Source organism: Phasianus colchicus, chromosome 6, assembly GCF_987193195.1.
Source record: "Phasianus colchicus chromosome 6, bPhaCol1.hap1.1, whole genome shotgun sequence".
NCBI classification, from domain to species: Eukaryota; Metazoa; Chordata; class Aves; order Galliformes; family Phasianidae; genus Phasianus; species Phasianus colchicus.
The window spans coordinates 31,119,774-31,132,507 of NC_143441.1; the positions used below are offsets into that span (position 1 = coordinate 31,119,774).

At 43.8% G+C, this 12,734-nt stretch overlaps 1 protein-coding gene across 4 annotated transcripts in view; it reads right to left on the minus strand.

Annotated features, from left to right (window-relative positions):
- ANKIB1 (ankyrin repeat and IBR domain containing 1) overlaps positions 1–12,687 on the minus strand; it is an 87,467-nt gene extending 74,780 nt beyond the window's left edge. For 2 of the 4 annotated variants that reach the window (XM_031614472.2, XM_031614473.2), the window contains exon 1: positions 12,232–12,686. The gene's annotated coding sequence lies outside the window, so the exon portion shown is untranslated. Of the gene's footprint in view, positions 1–11,822; positions 11,966–12,231 lie in introns of those variants that run through there. The other 2 variants (XM_090142815.1, XM_090142814.1) reach the window with 2 other exon arrangements.
- Between the last annotated feature and the right edge of the window lie 47 nt (positions 12,688–12,734).

Here is a 12,734-nt window from a genome sequence, read left to right on the forward strand (position 1 = left end):
AGAGGAAAAGACAGATGCAGGGTAGTAAAGTATTATTAAGGGAAACCTTATTCTGTGAGCATGGTATAAACCACTTCAGCAGCCTTCTACATACACCATACTTTCTAGATGCAGTAATCACACAGCACTCAGCAACGCTTTTCAGATACTCTGTGATACCGAAAGACAGAGGAGAGCATAAGCACCCTAGTGCACTTTTTCTCCTACTCCAGTCATGTTCACGGTACCAAATACTCACACCTTGCTTTCCTTACTTCTCTACTTCATAACAACAATAAATAAAGGAAATTTGCCAGAAAACTGCTCCTCTTCTCCAAATTTCCTGGTTCCTCTACTTTCCTGTAGTCTGTAAACCTTACCACTTTTCTTACTACTCTTCTCCACAACTTGTTTGCTGGGGAAGAAAAAGGAAACGCCTCCTCACCTAAAACACTTGAATGGCCAACACAGATCTGAAAAATCTTACTCAAGGTTTCCCAATACAAAAGAGAAAATTCCCCTGTGTAGAAACAGATTTAACATTCAATGCTAATTATAGTCTAATAAACCAGCCAGGAAATGTTTTGCTTTTTATCCTTTAAACCAGAACACTGCAAAAAAAAGGGCATCATTATAAAAAGACTTAGACTGAATTTTGACAGTTATACGCGATCTCTGTGCTATCCGAGGTAACAGATTTAAGCCTGCTCAATATCAGATTGTGAATGGTCCCCACAGCACAAGCCTTGGCTTGCAATTCAGTAGCTACTATCTTCACATGCATCCCACTAATTTGTCTTCATGGACTTCATGGTCCAAGTTTTTGCAGAATGCTTTCAGTTTTTTTTTTGATGGAAAGCTGCTGCTTTCTCACTTTTTATAGCTAATAACTGTGCCAGCAATCATGGTTTCTGAAAAGCAGCATTCACTAGATTCCTATACCGTTTGCTTTATATTGCTTGTTGTTGAGCCCATCTATTATCAAAAAACACAATGTGGAGTTAACACAGCTTAGGCTCCGTTCATCACTGACTTTGCTGGTTGCAGATCTCCTCCATATAGTTCCCAGGGCTGTAAGAACAGAATGCATGACTGCACTGCCAGCACTGCCATCTCACCAGTGAGCTTGGTGTTTCTGGTGAGTTTCTAGGACCCCAGAGTCACATATTTGCTACTACACCGCATGCAGAGATCCCACAGAACAGAAAGATCCAGGTCATGCTCTTGATCTGGGAGGTGTCAGTGATACTGCGCAGAAGATTCCCAGCCAATGCTATTTCTGAATGCTGCTCAGAAAATGTCACAGAGGACATCTGCACAGGGGCTTCCCTTGACGTGTTGGCACTGCGACTAGGATGCTTTCCTTCCTGCCACCTCCATAGACAGGCATGCCTCTTCATGTGGGGGAAGACTCTGATGTCCCCAGACACAGCTGCAGAGCAGACACATCAGGCACAGAAGGCGTGTGGCCTCCATTTCAAGTCGAGACAGTGCATTGCAGCCTGCTTATCCAAAAGAGCAGAGTAAGCCTTGTCACTCTGCCACCCTCTTCGGTCTGACAAGCCTACTCACCTCCCCTGCCATCATGCCTGGTGAGGCTGTCCTTAAGCAGCCTCATCTGTTGCTAGGAAAATTCAATTAGCAATCCAGCATCAGCTGGAAAGTTCTGGTAAAGTGAGTAAAGTGAGACAGAAACACACTTCAAAACTATAAAGCTTGTTAGAAGAAGAATCCTACTGCTGGTTTAATTTCACACACCTGTAGGAACAAAAGCAACCAGTGGTAGTTCAGACAGTAGCCTAGAGGAACAAGCTGCATTAGTTTCAGAAGCCCTCAGACTTGTGATGCTCACAAATGCACTGCGGATGCTTTATGGAAAACATGCCACAGCACCAAACATACAGACACCTATTTAAAAATGGTTCTCACTGCTCATAAATAGATCACAAGAGATAAAAAAAACAACAACAAAACTTTAATTATCCCCTGCACTTCTTGTACCTGTCTTGGGTTGTCCTCCCCCACGCCCGATGTTCTGTCATAACTGCCCAGAAGAGTGGATGACCTCTGCCAGACCTCCCCTGAGAGCTTCAGAAATTAGAAAATCATTTTTATTGTTATTATGAAGCATGTACTTGGCATGCTGGAAATCTGCCTCTGTTATTTATTTTTTTTATAATGCTAATGTTGCTTGAGAAACTTAAACTGTAGTATCTAAAATGGTTTAAATTGACACCAGAGCTCATCTTGCCCTTCCTGTTTCCAATCCACCTTTCCCATATACTCATATTCCCACGCTTCCCCTGGTACTGGTATGAACCTTTGTCACCGCACAGTGAATCAGAACAGCACCTCAGATCACTCCCATTTTGAGTTTTTTTCTTAGATGTTGATGATCCAAATAGCCAGACCATGGCAGGAGTATCAAGCAGGCAGAGTTATTTATACCAGTCCATACTGCAAATAATGGAAATATGTTCCAAAGTGTTCTCAAACTGAAATGCAGACAGAAGCAGAAACACCAGTGATACGCAAACTGTGCAAAATCAACAGTAGTTTGGGTTCTGAAGGCAAGGCAGGAATACACCAGCCCCACTGCAGCAGTCACAGCAAGTTTTCAGGAAATTTCTCATACAGTCCAGTGTTAATGTTTTATTAACCCCAAGGCCCTGACAGTGGCACTGCTTTCAAAAGGGACACTGCATGGAGTAGAGACAGGAGGATGCAACTGGGCAGAGTGGGAGGTTGCAGACACAGAGCACGTGTTGCAGCACCACGGCTGCGCTCCTGCTGCACCCCAGCTTGTAAGCCACATACAATGAGTACCAGGATACAAACTCCCAAAGAGAAACTGGCACAGTAGTCACTCCAGCCACTCCAGATACCTCAGCAGAACCAACACCTGCCTCTGAGTCCAGTTTTAATCTTTATGCAAAAAAAGGGATGATGGTTAATAGCAGCAGCAGCAGATGTTCCAATGCCTGCTACTAAGCAAGCAAGATCTAGGTGGAAATACCAACTAAAATAACTGTCCAAGAGGCAGCAAAAGCATGCAGCTGAGCCTGCATTTACTGAGGGGCAAACACAGCCAAGCCCTGCTACCTTGGCAGTCAAAAAGCAAGGCAGCAGTGGGGAGAGATGTTTGCTTTAGCTGCAGAAGGCCCAGCAGGACTCTACTGAGAACAAGTTCTACTATCTTGAACTAACATAATACTGAAAAAGGAAAAAAAAGTCTAGCACAGCCCCTATTCACCTGCAGTTTGGAAATAGGTAATTTTTAACATCAGGCAGCAATTCTTTGTGTCCTTCCTATATTGCACATCCTGTCCGATGATATTTTACAGAAGACTTCACTTAGGAACATATCCAGGGATTTTCATATTGATGGAGATGCAGAAACTGAAATATCTAATCAGCAGGCTGCAGGTATTTATTAGAGGATTTAAGTCTTATGGTCTTCTGAAAAACCTTACATGCAAACAGCCTAGCATCACCCTATGTGTGTGTACAACATCCTGCATAGCAGGAAGAACATTCTGGATGTACTGAATTGCTTTCTAGAAGACTCAGAAGGGAGGAAACAGCAATAGACAAGAAGGGAGAGAAGTGGAACATCTATATAATGGTAAAAATAAGAAGAAAAACCTAACAAAGAACAGCCACGACTAACAACATACAACAAAAACACACATCTATGAAGAGCTGAAATAGTTGGGAAAAAAAAAACAAAACAGCTTCCTTTTCACATGGCTGTTTGTATGAAAACAGTATGTACTCTACTACCCGTTGGAGAATGCAGTGCATTGGAGCAGAATGGAGAGCATTCCAGAGATTAGGGATGCTAGAACTCTGCTCTACTCTAAAACCTACCTAAGCAGAGTTATTACATTACATATGCAGGGTGTAATCAAGTATCCGTGTACACCAGACATCTTATTAGCTTCATCAAGTGGAATGGCAAACTCCATAACAAAATCCTTCAATCTTCATGTTTTACAGCCTCATGTCCTACTGAAACCACTTTGCAAACAGAATACTAAGGCCCACATTTCTAAGTGAGAAACTCTAAACAGTCACATCAATTTTAAGAAATATATAAAGAGAAAGGAACTCTTCTTTAGAGGAATCCTTAGTTGCAGAGAATAACACCACTCTGCATGGAATAAGTTATAGCTGCTGGGTGAGCAGGCTGGAAAGGACAACAGGAATCATCAGATGACTACAGAAAGCAGACAGGCAGCCGTGGGGAAAAGAAAGTATGCAATGGCGAAAGAGAGGCATGACATGGAGTAGGCTGTCTGGCTTCAGGAATGTGATTTATTTTCACAGTAAGTCATGGGTAGACTGGAACATTTTTTTTTTGTTCAAAGTTCATAGTGAGGTTTTAAGTTTCAAAAATAAACTTTTTGAACTTCATTTAGCATTGACCCAGTCTGCCTTTATGAGCATGTCATTATTACTTTGAAGTAGGGAGCTCAAAGATGTTGAAAACATCCAAAAAATACTGTCTGGTTTCATACAGAAGTTACATCCAGGAAATAAATGATCTGAATTTTTTCCTTAGCAAAGATTGGTTATTTTGGAACTCATGAACAGCTGTTAAAATTGAGAACCTTTATACCTGCATAAAATGAAAGGCATAGTTACTAGTGACTCCTTAAGGCTATCCTAACACCACAATCTGTAAAACCAAAGCAAATTCAGTATACTTTTAAGGCTGAATTTAGGAGAAACTTTATTCATCTTTTTCTTAAGAGAATCATACCATTAGGTAAACCCTGGCTTTCCCTGCTGATTCCTCCCTCCCTGTACATATAATAGACATGCAGAAAAATTCAACAAGATTTCTGAATCGACCTTCGTGAGACTGAACTTAAAGGGTACTTCTGTGAAATACAGACAGCATCAACAGGCACTTTATAATGACGTTACAATAAAATTACGTGTTTTATTCATTTTTGTTTATATTACATTTCAGAGTAACAAAGAGATCAAAACTTCTGTCACCACTTTTTATTTAAACATCAGAACACATTATTTTAGATTAGAACACACTGCCATCTAACTCCAATTCTAGCCAAATGAACTTAACCTTCTAGTCCTTTATTAAGCACATAGGTACAAACCTCAGACAGCTCTGCATATGGGGGTGAGTCTATTTCATCTGCGACATGACATATTTAAAGCACTAAACTGTTAACTTCAAATCTTTGTCAATACAGAATTCAGATTTTCCTTAAAAAATAAGTTTTGAATAATAGTATTTACTTAATAAAATCATATTGTTCCTTTAGAATGTTGCACAGCCACATGCTTCAGCTGGGTTAAGACTAGGTGCATGTGGAAAAGGGAGATAGGAGTTGGTTGTGCAGCCACATCATTTGATATGAGCACACACTTATTCACTGCTGACAGTAGTCAGACACCAGAAACCAATAAACCCACGCTACTTTGCACAACAGCACATGCCAGTAGCTGTATCTTTTTATAGAGCAATATAGAAAAATCCTATATGGCAGTCTACAATCATACATATACACAGGCTGCTTATAGTAGATGCCTCTAAAAAGCAGCTCCTCCAAAAAACTGCTTATAATGCCCCTTAGCCTTCTCTTAACACTGAAGACACCCAGCTCGTCCAGCTTTTCCTTTTATGTTGTGTGCTCCCATTACCTAATCATGATGGTAGCCTTCCCCTGCACTGCCCTAGTACATCAGCATCTCTCCCCTACTGGGAAGCCCAAAGGCAGGCACTGCTTCAGATGCAGTCACGTAAATGCCAAGTAGACAGAAATAATCACTTGTCTCAGCCACTGGCTTCTCTCTTCCTAAGCAAAGGCACTCTGCTGACTCATGTTAACTTGGTGTCCTCCAGGAAAGTGATGTCATGTGCAGCAAAGTTGCTTTCCAGGTTATTCTGTTTCAATTTGCAGACTCCACTCAACCTCATGAGGCTTCAGTCTGCCCTTTTTCAGCTGGCCGAGGTCTGTGAGAACAGCAGCACTGCCTGTCAGCACACACAGCTCTGTGTCAACCACTGAATGCAGTGGTGCAGCACCCAGAACATTCAGGAAGACTACAAATGCAAAATTATACTATTTCATCTTACTGAATACTACTATGCTCTGAAAAAGGTAAAGAATTTTCAAGTAGTTAAACATTAACTAACGAACAGGTTGGAAAATGTGACATTACAAAGAACTTCTATTTCAGTATACAAGCCACTGCTGCTTCTTTATCCACAACTTGGGTTGTTGTTGCTTTATTTATTTTGTATTTCAGATGCACAGTTTGTGCTTGGCGGCTCACTGAAATAGCTCCAATCAAAAATATCCTCTCTGACACATTCTTCTGAATACGGAGACCTTTGCTCATACAGCAAGTGTGTCAGTGATTTCAATTCAACAAGTCAGGGAGCAAGGCCATGCACAAGCTTTCAGAGAACAAAGTAGCTGAGTTCATTCAGAAAGAGCACTTTAACTTAGAGCAGGATACAACATACAATGCTGCATAGCCCTACATTATTTGATAATTTCATAACATAACTACTTCTGGAGAATAAATGTGTCATTGCTGAGGAGCCATAAGTCCTCCTCCCATTAAGTCTGCTATATAACTGCCTTGAAAGTCCAAATTCTCACCTTGTAGTTAAAGATAAGTGCTCCATCAGTGTAAGATCCTGAAACTGCTAAAGCATAAAACATGCATTATTAGCACAGCTGGAACTTCGGGCTTCAGTTTAATAGCTGTATGTTTTTGCAGTTTCTCAAAGGTACCAATAAAACTCACCATTTTTAAAGAGCAACAACACATTTTCTGGGCTCTATTCTGCCAAGACATTTCTACATATCAATCTGCAGATGGAGAGTTGACTGCGTATTTCCTTGTCTCCTAGCTGCTTTGAGAAATAACACACAGCAGAGCCACCTGGATTAAAACAAGATCCTGAAAAAGTAACAATTCTGCAAATCCACACACACAAGGAGTGGAGAAAAAACATTCCAGAGGAAAATTCTATGGCAACAGCATTCAGGTTGCTACTGCTTAAAATAAGTCCAAACGTACATACAGCCCTGCACTTCTAGTAATTTAAGATCAGGATCAAAATCAGCCACACACAAACAGAATATGGTGTTCCTCCAGCCACTTGATGCATCTCTAATGTAGATAAGCAGGGCCTGTTTTGAAAGCAGAATTATGAACTAAAAAAACCCTAATTCTCTCCTATGCTAAATGCCAAGAAGAACAATTGTCAGGTGAAGCACCTGGGACAGAGAATCAGCTGCCAACTTTGGTTTACATTTAATTGCCTTTGAAAACAACAGTCAAGAAACATGCCATTAGTATACGCATAGTTAACATTCTATATGTTAACTTAATTTTCCCCAGAACAGCTTTGAAGCTTCCAAACTGTATTCTTCTCAAAGCACCTTTCATTTCAAAAAGATCACCAACTCCTACAGGACCATTTCATTTGTCAAGATTTTAAGATAATTATCAGAGAATTAAACTTAATTTTCACACTTAACCCAACCGAGAAGTGGGAAAAGAATGATTATGGCTATCCGGGTTTTTTTATGGCTCTGGGCTCCCCAGTACAAAAAAAGACAGGAATTTCTTGGAAAGAGTCCAGTGGAGGACCACAAAGATGGTGAAGGGCCTGGAGCATCTCCCCTATGAAGAAAGGATGAGTGAACTGGGTCTATTTAGCCTTGAGAAAAGAAGACTGAGAGGGGACCCGATCCAGGTCTATAAATATCTAAGGTGTGGGGGGCAAAGTGGTGAGGCCAGACTCTTTTCAGCAGTGTGTGGAGACAGGATGAGGGGAAACAGCCAGAAACTGGAGCATAGGAAGTTCCACACAAATGTGCGCAAGAACTTCTTTATGGTGAGGGTGACGGAGCACTGGAACAGGCTGCCCAAGGAGGTTGTGGAGTCTCCTTCTCTGGAAATATTCAAGACCCACGTGGACACCTACTTGTGTGACCTGGTGTAGGGAACCTGCTTTGGCAGGGGGGTTGGACTGGATGATCTCTGGAGGTCCCTTCCAACCCCAATGATTCTGTGATCTCATACATTACTTCTAGGTGATATCATTTATCAAAGTCTACATCAAGTCAAAATCATGAAAAAGACAGAGTATGATACAAAGAAGCAGAGGAGAAACATCACCACAACACAGAGAGGTACTCTGAGAATGGCAGAAGTGTTGTATGGAAGAGCAAGAACAAAAAAAAAATAATTAACTGTTTTAAAGGCATTACATTAAGAAGAAAAAATACTGCCTACTTAAGAAGTATTACAGTACTTTTAGTTAATCCAGAATTTGAAAACAAACAATAGACTTGTTCTATAGTATGTATTTATTATCTTCCAATCTCTTACACTGGCTTCTGAAAAAAGACATGGAAGAACTTACTTCACATTTCAGAAAATCAGTTCAGAATTACAAATGTTTCTTGATGTAGGAGGTATCCAAGCAGTGATTTACTGTGTTGCTTAAACAAGAAAGGAAGCCACAGCCAACTGCTCTGATAGCAAAACAACTCATTTTAGTTTTCAAAGCTTATTATCCAGTTACCAAAAGTTGAGACTGTTTAACCAACTTGCATCACATGCTCTTGCAGATGGTCCAGAAATCAATTGTGTTAAGTCTTCTCCTCTACAAAAAGCTATACTTTGTTCCAGAATACTAAAATGAGAAAGTTATTACGCCACTGCACTTGACCACCGGCAGTGAATACAAATGTACTATTTCAGATCGTTCCAGCAAATTCAGGACTTACACAAAACACCACAGTGACTCAGAACTGCCCAGACTGTACTTCTGATGCAGCCCTTATTATAAAGCAAAGACTAAGTGGTTTTCAGCAGTTTAAATATACTCCTCCGAAATGAACATACACCATTTGGCTACCATTTGAGAGTCTTTACTCCATGGAATTTTTGGTGACTATACATCTTCCAGGAGTCTTTTTGGTTCATTTACTTGTATGTTTTTAGAGTGTTATTTTTACAAAGTACATGTCAAAATTGAAAACCTATTTTTTGTTCTTATTGAAGAGGGGAAAATCCCCAAGAAATTTCATGTAGGGATTTCCCCCCCCCCCCCCCCCAGCAGAGAAGGTTGTATATAAGAACTACTGAATACTCAAACTTACTCTTAGAAAATTCCCATCAGTTTGGAACTAAGTCCCTTGTCTTCCTCACCAGGAAAGGGCAGATCAGAAAAGCTTCTGAGGAAAGTGACACAGCACTGCTGTGCAGCTGCTCCGAAAGCCATCCCAGCCGGGAAGGATCCCAGCACTCAGCCCTTATGTTGCACTGCAGCCACCCATTTGCAACACGGTCCTGTATTTTTACTGCAACTGTCCTTCAACATTCAAGGCCCATCACTAACGTGCTTTAAAATATAAATCACAAGTAAAAATGAAAGTCTTCCCTGAGCAACTTCAGCAGGACACATTAAAGAAAATTCAAGGACAATACGAGTACTAAAAACGTGCTTTAAGCCCAAAGAAGTGTTTGTCTTAATAAAAATTTATGGCAATTCCCTTGTTTGCAAAACAGGAGAGCTAAGGATACAAATAGATTAAAATTTCAAATTCACATGTATGACACGTTTGCAAGTTCAGAAAATTACTTTCAATTGCTAAAAACAAGAATACTGGAAGAGAGTGCGGAATAACAAAGGCTCCCTCAGATCACCTCCACACAGCAGCAGGAGAAAACCTGGCACCCGCTACATTGTACTTCTTTCTTCTCATAGTACAAGTGAAGGTACAAGCGACTAAAAGCAAAGAAGCAGTACTGTTAACAGAGCGTGAATGGTAATCTGGAGAACAAGCCGGTAGGAACAACAGACTAGTATCTATTTTTCTCCACAGTGATTTCTGGACTAATTAACTGAAGATAATGAACTATCACTATACTGAAGGTTACAGCACTCCACTCAGACTGCTTTTTGAGGCAAGACATATACTCACAAATGCATATAAAAGCAAATTAACACAGGCTGTGATGCAAAGCACACTATTTCACTGACACCAGCCAGTCAAACTAATTCCTCCGAGGAAAATGGTAGATTCTTTTCACTAGTTCCATCTCAAATCTGGAAAATGTTTAGATGTTCTGAAGAAGTAGTTTTTAAATACTATGTAGACTCCTTGGGCTTCAACTTTTAATGTAATATAACCAAAGATCCCTTTCTGCTACGTATCCACATCAATTATGCAAAACGCAGCAGTGCGATCAGACACACAACTCGCCTGGCACACAGATTTGGAAGCTCCGGCTTTCCAACTTTTTGCTTACTGTCATGAGTCACCTTATCAGAGGTAACAAAGTTTCAACAAGGACAACACCAGAAAGCAACTTCAAGAATTCAGATTTGAGGAGAAGTTCATTAATCGCTCAGGTAATGGACATGGTATGAAATCTAAGCAGCAAAGCAAAAACATGAAAAAAATCCATCACAGAACAAAGGAAATAATTGGGGGAAAAAAAAATAAAAATCACTGCAAATGGCCACACCAAAAACTAACAAAGCTCTATTACTGAAATAAAAAGCCAATTCTGTGCTAATCAATCACAGCAGAGGTGTCACTGCTGACACAAATCTCTAACAAGCAGATACACGTAAACTGGCACACTGCATATGTGCCTAAGAAGCTCCAAGTTCCTCCAAAAAGCCTCAGCAGATACTGATGTGTGTACTTACCTCACCCTATCTAGATGTGTGTGGCACACCAGGGGAAAAACAGAAAAAGGGCTGTGTAAAGCTTACATCTTGCTTCCCCTCATCCCCCTTTTGGCTACTGGTGCTACATATGTATAGTGCCACTGCTGGTTTGTTTTTTTTTTTTTTTTTTTTTTTTTAAAGTAATTTCCATTCATAATAGTCCTTCAGTGCACATATAAAGGGCATCAGCAACATTAGTTGGCTTATTTATGCCGGTATGTTTCTAGTAGTATTTTTATTCAGAAATAATACATTACTAACATATTTTATTTTTTAAAGACTAAGATTTGTTACAGGTGGAACTTGCTTGAGTACAGAATTACTGAAAGTTTTGGAACTCTTCATTTCAGCCAATTATGCATTCCACAACCACAAAAAGATATCTGGCTGTAAGTGCCACCACTTCTGCATACACGTCAAGGAAATAAGACAAACGTTAGGAACTGAAAAACGATGTCACTTTCCGTAAGAACAGAGCCTCCTTCTTTTGGGGGAAGAGGAGTATTTCCTACTTTCGCCCATATCCAAAAGTGAATGGACCACGCTTCACATTCAAAGAGATGGAGAAGAACAGATAAAACCCCCAGATGTGCAAGTCTCTCTCCTCTCAGCCTCTCCTCATCGCTAAGCTCTGCAGCCAGTAAGTTTCTCCAAAGCAGCCTTTTTAGAAAGCGTATCCGAATTTCAGTACATCAGTATCAGTACACCTGATGCTCGCCTACAACCAAAACGCCACGTTTCAGTAAGGAAGGGGAGGCCACGAGCAAAACTCAGGTCGCAGGAGAGCACCTCACTCTGCAGAGCACCTTCTGGGGAGTCGGTGCTGTTTCGGGACCTCACACTGTGTTTACTCTCCGAAAAAAGGACAGCTGGCATTGTGCTGAGTTATCACGGTTCCTCAGTTTTCAGAAGCCACTGGATTTTCAGCGCCCACTCCGACACGCCTGAGAGCGCGATCCCGCTCCCGACACACACGAGCTACGCTGACCCTATCAGGGATCAAAGCTTTTCTGGGGAAAAATAAAAACGAGACCGTGAGACGGTGCGCGTTCCGGAAAGGCCGCGTACGACCGCGGCACGGGGCCATCCCGCCGGGACTCACCGCACGCCGCCGCTCCCGACACTTTTCCTTCCGCACGAAGCGCCCGACGGGAGGCTCGACCGAAGCGGCGGGCCGCGCCCGGCGCCCAACTTTCCGAGGCAGCCCCGCAGCGCGGCCCCTCGCCCGCAGCTCCGCCAGGCGCCCGCGCCCCGCGGGGCTCCCGCCGCCCCTCCGCTACGGCGCTTCCTCTCAGCCCCGGCCCGGGGCCGCCGGCGCCGCCCTTCGTTCTCACCGCGCCGAGGACGCCGCGGAGCGCCGGACCCCCCGGGCCCCGCCCCGCCCGGGATGCGGAGCGCCGCCGCCCCGACGCGCGCGGTCTCGCAGCTGCGCCCGCGGCCGCCCCGTCCCCGCCCGCCCCGCGCTGCCCCCCGGCGGCGCCGGGACGGCCGCAGCGCCGCGGGGCACTCACCGCCGCTCACAGGGGCTCTCCCCGGCCCTTCCCAGCGCCTCGGCGCCCGGCACGCCGCGCCTCCATCCGCTCGGCGGACGTTCCTCTCTCTGTCTGCGTCTCTTTCCCAGCTCCGCCCCGCGCTCGGCACTCTGGAGCGCTCTCTCGGCCGGGCCGGCTGGCGGAGCCGACAGCGCGGCTCGTTACGCGCGGGCGGAGCGCTGCGGCTGCGGCTGCCCCTTTGTTCGCGGCGGCGCTGACAGCTGCGGGCGGCGATGCCCGGCCCCGCGCGGCGCTTCCCCTCGGCACCCGCCCGCAAGACGGCGGCGGCGGCGCCTCACGGCCCCGGCTCGCTCCTCTCTGCTCTTCTCCTCGCTCTCTCCCACCGCGGTCAGCGATCGGCGGCGGCAGAAGTTCAGGCCGCCGACCCGGAAACTCATCGGCGGCCGCGGCCCGCGGGGCTCCGACGGGAAGCGAATCGCCGAGCCGGGGGAGGGCGCGGGGCGGGGCCGGGGCGGGGCGGG